Genomic DNA, 7,507 nt, shown 5'->3' with positions numbered 1-7,507 from the left:
TGTTGACCATTTTTTGCTTGGAGATGCTCTTGAGCTTGAAACACACACAACAAGACCGGTGTTAACTAGCGAAATTGTCAGCAGAGTGCCGACACAGCGAGTTTTGACTATCACTTGCACATCTAAAACAACGTCGGAAAGTAACTCGTTCGGCTTTTGAGTCACATAAAGTATGTGCGTTAATTTTGACGCCACTAGCTCTGCATGTTGTCATGCAATTTCTTTACCTCTCAGAAATGATTATGACATAAAAGTGAAGTACGTGACGAGTGTGACGTTAGGAAAACATTAGGCATCATGGAGAGATTCTGTATGGGACCACCCAACCCAAACGAGTACTGTGTGACGTGCTACCCGGCAGGTATTCACCGAGGTAGCCGGCTAGCTCAGTCGGTAGAGCGTCAGACACTTAATCCCAGGGTCGTGGGTTCGAGCCAGACGCTGGGCGGAACGGAATTTTGTTCCGCTGCAAGTGTAAATTACCGTTTTTCTGATTAACGAGATTTAATGGAAATAGCAACTTTAAACTTTGCCTACGTCTCTGTCAGTCGCAAGGAAGCTGTATTTGAAGGTGAAGGTGATTTTGTAGACATGTGTGAAAGACATGTTCTGAAATGCAAGTGTTGTTGTTTGGAGAGCACATCGGTTACGTGTCAGATGTGTAGCCAAGCAGTAATTTGTCGCCATAGCTGCAAATATTAGCCGGTAATATGAAGTGTTGTTAGCTAAAGTCTGATGATGCAGACGACCGTAAGGACGAAGTACCCAAGAGTACCGCTAGGCCGCGCCTCTTTAGCTCAGTGGTAGAGCATTGGTCTAATAAACCAGGGGTCGTAAGTTCCATCCTTACAGGAGAAATATGAATTTTGGAAATCAGTTGCGCGTCGTGGCCGTATAGCAAACAGTACCTGTGATGACGAACAATTAGCGACAGGCGTTTTTTTAAGAATCACTCTCAGATGCGATTAAGGCGAATGGCGCAGATAAAGCATTTGCCAAAGCGGTACAGCATAAGGTGGGACGAGGCAGTCTGAATTACATTTTATAGATGTATTTCTCACATATCTCAGAGCCTCTCGCGATATTCGTCGTCGTCGTCGTCGTCGTCGTCGTCGTCGTCGCCGCCGCCGCCGCCGCCTTTGCAGAAGTAGCAAATGGCAATCGTAGCAAATGCGGCGAGGGTCGCCCTGCCTTCGATTCCGAATGCACAAAGTGTGTGGTCTTGTTTCTCAGTCTATATTTGGTCGGTCACGTCAGAGGTTGAATGTAACGAATGGGTGGGAAAGAGCAAGGGGCAGCGGCTGTGTAGAACGAAAACACAAATCCTCAGGGGTGTGAGCGTTTCGAGATGAGTCGTATACATGTAAATGTTGGTCGTCAGTGACCGTGTGGCCTAATGGATAAGGCGTCGGACTTCGGATCTGAAGGTTACAGGTTCGAATGCTGTCACGCTTGTGTTTTTCCAGTTCTGAAAAAGAAACATAACGTTTTAATGTAGCAATTGAGCAGTACGAAACCGTCTGAATGTTGCTGTTGACCATTTTTTGCTTGGAGATGCTCTTGAGCTTGAAACACACACAACAAGACCGGTGTTAACTAGCGAAATGGTCGGCAGAGTGCCGACACAGCGAGTTTTGACTATCACTTGCACATCTAAAACAACGTCGGAAAGTAACTCGTTCGGCTTTTGAGTCACATAAAGTATGTGCGTTAATTTTGACGCCACTAGCTCTGCATGTTGTCATGCAATTTCTTTACCTCTCAGAAAGGATTATGACATAAAAGTGAAGTACGTGACGAGTGTGACGTTAGGAAAACATTAGGCATCATGGAGAGATTCTGTATGGGGCCACCCAACCCAAACGAGTACTGTGTGACGTGCTACCCTGCAGGTATTCACCGAGGTAGCCGGCTAGCTCAGTCGGTAGAGCGTCAGACACTTAATCCCAGGGTCGTGGGTTCGAGCCAGACGCTGGGCGGAACGGAATTTTGTTCCGCTGCAAGTGTAAATTACCGTTTTTCTGATTAACGAGATTTAATGGAAATAGCAACTTTAAACTTTGCCTACGTCTCTGTCAGTCGCAAGGAAGCTGTATTTGAAGGTGAAGGTGATTTTGTAGACATGTGTGAAAGACATGTTCTGAAATGCAAGTGTTGTTGTTTGGAGAGCACATCGGTTACGTGTCAGATGTGTAGCCAAGCAGTAATTTGTCGCCATAGCTGCAAATATTAGCCGGTAATATGAAGTGTTGTCAGCTAAAGTCTGATGATGCAGACGACCGTAAGGACGAAGTACCCAAGAGTACCGCTAGGCCGCGCCTCTTTAGGTCAGTGGTAGAGCACTGGTCTAATAAACCAGGGGTCGTAAGTTCCATCCTCACAGGAGAAAGATGAATTTTGGAAATCAGTTGCGCGTCGTGGCCGTATAGCAAACAGTACCTGTGATGACGAACAATTAGCGACAGGCGTTTTTTTAAGAATCACTCTCAGATGCGATTAAGGCGAATGGCGCAGATAAAGCATTTGCCAAAGCGGTACAGCATAAGGTGGGACGAGGCAGTCTGAATTACATTTTATAGATGTATTTCTCACATATCTCAGAGCCTCTCGCGATATTCGTCGTCGTCGTCGTCGTCGTCGCCGCCGCCGCCGCTTCTGCAGAAGTAGCAAATGGCAATCGTAGCAAATGCGGCGAGGGTCGCCCTGCCTTCGATTCCGAATGCACAAAGTGTGTGGTCTTGTTTCTCAGTCTATATTTGGTCGGTCTCGTCAGAGGTTGAATGTAACGAATGGGTGGGAAAGAGCAAGGGGCAGCGGCTGTGTAGAACGAAAACACAAATCCTCAGGGGTGTGAGCGTTTCGAGATGAGTCGTATACATGTAAATGTTGGTCGTCAGTGACCGTGTGGCCTAATGGATAAGGCGTCGGACTTCGGATCTGAAGGTTACAGGTTCGAATGCTGTCACGCTTGTGTTTTTCCAGTTCTGAAAAAGAAACATAACGTTTTAATGTAGCAATTGAGCAGTACGAAACCGTCTGAATGTTGCTGTTGACCATTTTTTGCTTGGAGATGCTCTTGAGCTTGAAACACACACAACAAGACCGGTGTTAACTAGCGAAATGGTCGGCAGAGTGCCGACACAGCGAGTTTTGACTATCACTTGCACATCTAAAACAACGTCGGAAAGTAACTCGTTCGGCTTTTGAGTCACATAAAGTATGTGCGTTAATTTTGACGCCACTAGCTCTGCATGTTGTCATGCAATTTCTTTACCTCTCAGAAAGGATTATGACATAAAAGTGAAGTACGTGACGAGTGTGACGTTAGGAAAACATTAGGCATCATGGAGAGATTCTGTATGGGGCCACCCAACCCAAACGAGTACTGTGTGACGTGCTACCCGGCAGGTATTCACCGAGGTAGCCGGCTAGCTCAGTCGGTAGAGCGTCAGACTCTTAATCCCAGGGTCGTGGGTTCGAGCCAGACGCTGGGCGGAACGGAATTTTGTTCCGCTGCAAGTGTAAATTACCGTTTTTCTGATTAACGAGATTTAATGGAAATAGCAACTTTAAACTTTGCCTACGTCTCTGTCAGTCGCAAGGAAGCTGTATTTGAAGGTGAAGGTGATTTTGTAGACATGTGTGAAAGACATGTTCTGAAATGCAAGTGTTGTTGTTTGGAGAGCACATCGGTTACGTGTCAGATGTGTAGCCAAGCAGTAATTTGTCGCCATAGCTGCAAATATTAGCCGGTAATATGAAGTGTTGTCAGCTAAAGTCTGATGATGCAGACGACCGTAAGGACGAAGTACCCAAGAGTACCGCTAGGCCGCGCCTCTTTAGCTCAGTGGTAGAGCACTGGTCTAATAAACCAGGGGTCGTAAGTTCCATCCTCACAGGAGAAAGATGAATTTTGGAAATCAGTTGCGCGTCGTGGCCGTATAGCAAACAGTACCTGTGATGACGAACAATTAGCGACAGGCGTTTTTTTAACAATCACTCTCAGATGCGATTAAGGCGAATGGCGCAGATAAAGCATTTGCCAAAGCGGTACAGCATAAGGTGGGACGAGGCAGTCTGAATTACATTTTATAGATGTATTTCTCACATATCTCAGAGCCTCTCGCGATATTCGTCGTCGTCGTCGTCGTCGTCGTCGTCGTCGTCGTCGCCGCCGCCGCCGCCGCTTCTGCAGAAGTAGCAAATGGCAATCGTAGCAAATGCGGCGAGGGTCGCCCTGCCTTCGATTCCGAATGCACAAAGTGTGTGGTCTTGTTTCTCAGTCTATATTTGGTCGGTCTCGTCAGAGGTTGAATGTAACGAATGGGTGGGAAAGAGCAAGGGGCAGCGGCTGTGTAGAACGAAAACACAAATCCTCAGGGGTGTGAGCGTTTCGAGATGAGTCGTATACATGTAAATGTTGGTCGTCAGTGACCGTGTGGCCTAATGGATAAGGCGTCGGACTTCGGATCTGAAGGTTACAGGTTCGAATGCTGTCACGCTTGTGTTTTTCCAGTTCTGAAAAAGAAACATAACGTTTTAATGTAGCAATTGAGCAGTACGAAACCGTCTGAATGTTGCTGTTGACCATTTTTTGCTTGGAGATGCTCTTGAGCTTGAAACACACACAACAAGACCGGTGTTAACTAGCGAAATGGTCGGCAGAGTGCCGACACAGCGAGTTTTGACTATCACTTGCACATCTAAAACAACGTCGGAAAGTAACTCGTTCGGCTTTTGAGTCACATAAAGTATGTGCGTTAATTTTGACGCCACTAGCTCTGCATGTTGTCATGCAATTTCTTTACCTCTCAGAAAGGATTATGACATAAAAGTGAAGTACGTGACGAGTGTGACGTTAGGAAAACATTAGGCATCATGGAGAGATTCTGTATGGGGCCACCCAACCCAAACGAGTACTGTGTGACGTGCTACCCGGCAGGTATTCACCGAGGTAGCCGGCTAGCTCAGTCGGTAGAGCGTCAGACTCTTAATCCCAGGGTCGTGGGTTCGAGCCAGACGCTGGGCGGAACGGAATTTTGTTCCGCTGCAAGTGTAAATTACCGTTTTTCTGATTAACGAGATTTAATGGAAATAGCAACTTTAAACTTTGCCTACGTCTCTGTCAGTCGCAAGGAAGCTGTATTTGAAGGTGAAGGTGATTTTGTAGACATGTGTGAAAGACATGTTCTGAAATGCAAGTGTTGTTGTTTGGAGAGCACATCGGTTACGTGTCAGATGTGTAGCCAAGCAGTAATTTGTCGCCATAGCTGCAAATATTAGCCGGTAATATGAAGTGTTGTCAGCTAAAGTCTGATGATGCAGACGACCGTAAGGACGAAGTACCCAAGAGTACCGCTAGGCCGCGCCTCTTTAGCTCAGTGGTAGAGCACTGGTCTAATAAACCAGGGGTCGTAAGTTCCATCCTCACAGGAGAAAGATGAATTTTGGAAATCAGTTGCGCGTCGTGGCCGTATAGCAAACAGTACCTGTGATGACGAACAATTAGCGACAGGCGTTTTTTTAAGAATCACTCTCAGATGCGATTAAGGCGAATGGCGCAGATAAAGCATTTGCCAAAGCGGTACAGCATAAGGTGGGACGAGGCAGTCTGAATTACATTTTATAGATGTATTTCTCACATATCTCAGAGCCTCTCGCGATATTCGTCGTCGTCGTCGTCGTCGTCGCCGCCGCCGCCGCTTCTGCAGAAGTAGCAAATGGCAATCGTAGCAAATGCGGCGAGGGTCGCCCTGCCTTCGATTCCGAATGCACAAAGTGTGTGGTCTTGTTTCTCAGTCTATATTTGGTCGGTCTCGTCAGAGGTTGAATGTAACGAATGGGTGGGAAAGAGCAAGGGGCAGCGGCTGTGTAGAACGAAAACACAAATCCTCAGGGGTGTGAGCGTTTCGAGATGAGTCGTATACATGTAAATGTTGGTCGTCAGTGACCGTGTGGCCTAATGGATAAGGCGTCGGACTTCGGATCTGAAGGTTACAGGTTCGAATGCTGTCACGCTTGTGTTTTTCCAGTTCTGAAAAAGAAACATAACGTTTTAATGTAGCAATTGAGCAGTACGAAACCGTCTGAATGTTGCTGTTGACCATTTTTTGCTTGGGGATGCTCTTGAGCTTGAAACACACACAACAAGACCGGTGTTAACTAGCGAAATGGTCGGCAGAGTGCCGACACAGCGAGTTTTGACTATCACTTGCACATCTAAAACAACGTCGGAAAGTAACTCGTTCGGCTTTTGAGTCACATAAAGTATGTGCGTTAATTTTGACGCCACTAGCTCTGCATGTTGTCATGCAATTTCTTTACCTCTCAGAAAGGATTATGACATAAAAGTGAAGTACGTGACGAGTGTGACGTTAGGAAAACATTAGGCATCATGGAGAGATTCTGTATGGGGCCACCCAACCCAAACGAGTACTGTGTGACGTGCTACCCGGCAGGTATTCACCGAGGTAGCCGGCTAGCTCAGTCGGTAGAGCGTCAGACTCTTAATCCCAGGGTCGTGGGTTCGAGCCAGACGCTGGGCGGAACGGAATTTTGTTCCGCTGCAAGTGTAAATTACCGTTTTTCTGATTAACGAGATTTAATGGAAATAGCAACTTTAAACTTTGCCTACGTCTCTGTCAGTCGCAAGGAAGCTGTATTTGAAGGTGAAGGTGATTTTGTAGACATGTGTGAAAGACATGTTCTGAAATGCAAGTGTTGTTGTTTGGAGAGCACATCGGTTACGTGTCAGATGTGTAGCCAAGCAGTAATTTGTCGCCATAGCTGCAAATATTAGCCGGTAATATGAAGTGTTGTCAGCTAAAGTCTGATGATGCAGACGACCGTAAGGACGAAGTACCCAAGAGTACCGCTAGGCCGCGCCTCTTTAGCTCAGTGGTAGAGCACTGGTCTAATAAACCAGGGGTCGTAAGTTCCATCCTCACAGGAGAAAGATGAATTTTGGAAATCAGTTGCGCGTCGTGGCCGTATAGCAAACAGTACCTGTGATGACGAACAATTAGCGACAGGCGTTTTTTTAATCTGTCTCGCGTGTGTCAATCACTCTCAGATGCGATTAAGGCGATGGCGCAGATAAAGCATTTGCCAAAGCGGTACAGCATAAGGTGGGACGAGGCAGTCTGAATTACATTTTATAGATGTATTTCTCACATATCTCAGAGCCTCTCGCGATATTCGTCGTCGTCGTCGTCGTCGTCGTCGTCGTCGCCGCCGCCGCCGCTTCTGCAGAAGTAGCAAATGGCAATCGTAGCAAATGCGGCGAGGGTCGCCCTGCCTTCGATTCCGAATGCACAAAGTGTGTGGTCTTGTTTCTCAGTCTATATTTGGTCGGTCTCGTCAGAGGTTGAATGTAACGAATGGGTGGGGAAAGAGCAAGGGGCAGCGGCTGTGTAGAACGAAAACACAAATCCTCAGGGGTGTGAGCGTTTCGAGATGAGTCGTTATACATGTAAATGTTGGTCGTCAGTGACCGTGTGGCCTAATG

General features: G+C 46.8%; 1 non-coding gene across 1 annotated transcript; it reads left to right on the top strand.

Moving 5' to 3' along the window:
- The first annotated feature begins 786 nt into the window (after positions 1 to 786).
- On the top strand, positions 787 to 858 carry Trnai-aau (transfer RNA isoleucine (anticodon AAU)). The gene has a single exon. It is a non-coding gene; the product is annotated as a tRNA-Ile (tRNA).
- Positions 859 to 7,507: the final 6,649 nt, after the last annotated feature.

This window comes from Schistocerca gregaria, unplaced genomic scaffold (genome assembly GCF_023897955.1).
Source record: "Schistocerca gregaria isolate iqSchGreg1 unplaced genomic scaffold, iqSchGreg1.2 ptg000038l, whole genome shotgun sequence".
In the NCBI taxonomy this organism is placed as follows: Eukaryota; Metazoa; Arthropoda; class Insecta; order Orthoptera; family Acrididae; genus Schistocerca; species Schistocerca gregaria.
Note: the sequence above shows the minus strand (reverse complement) of the source record. Positions and strands in the feature narration are given on the sequence as shown.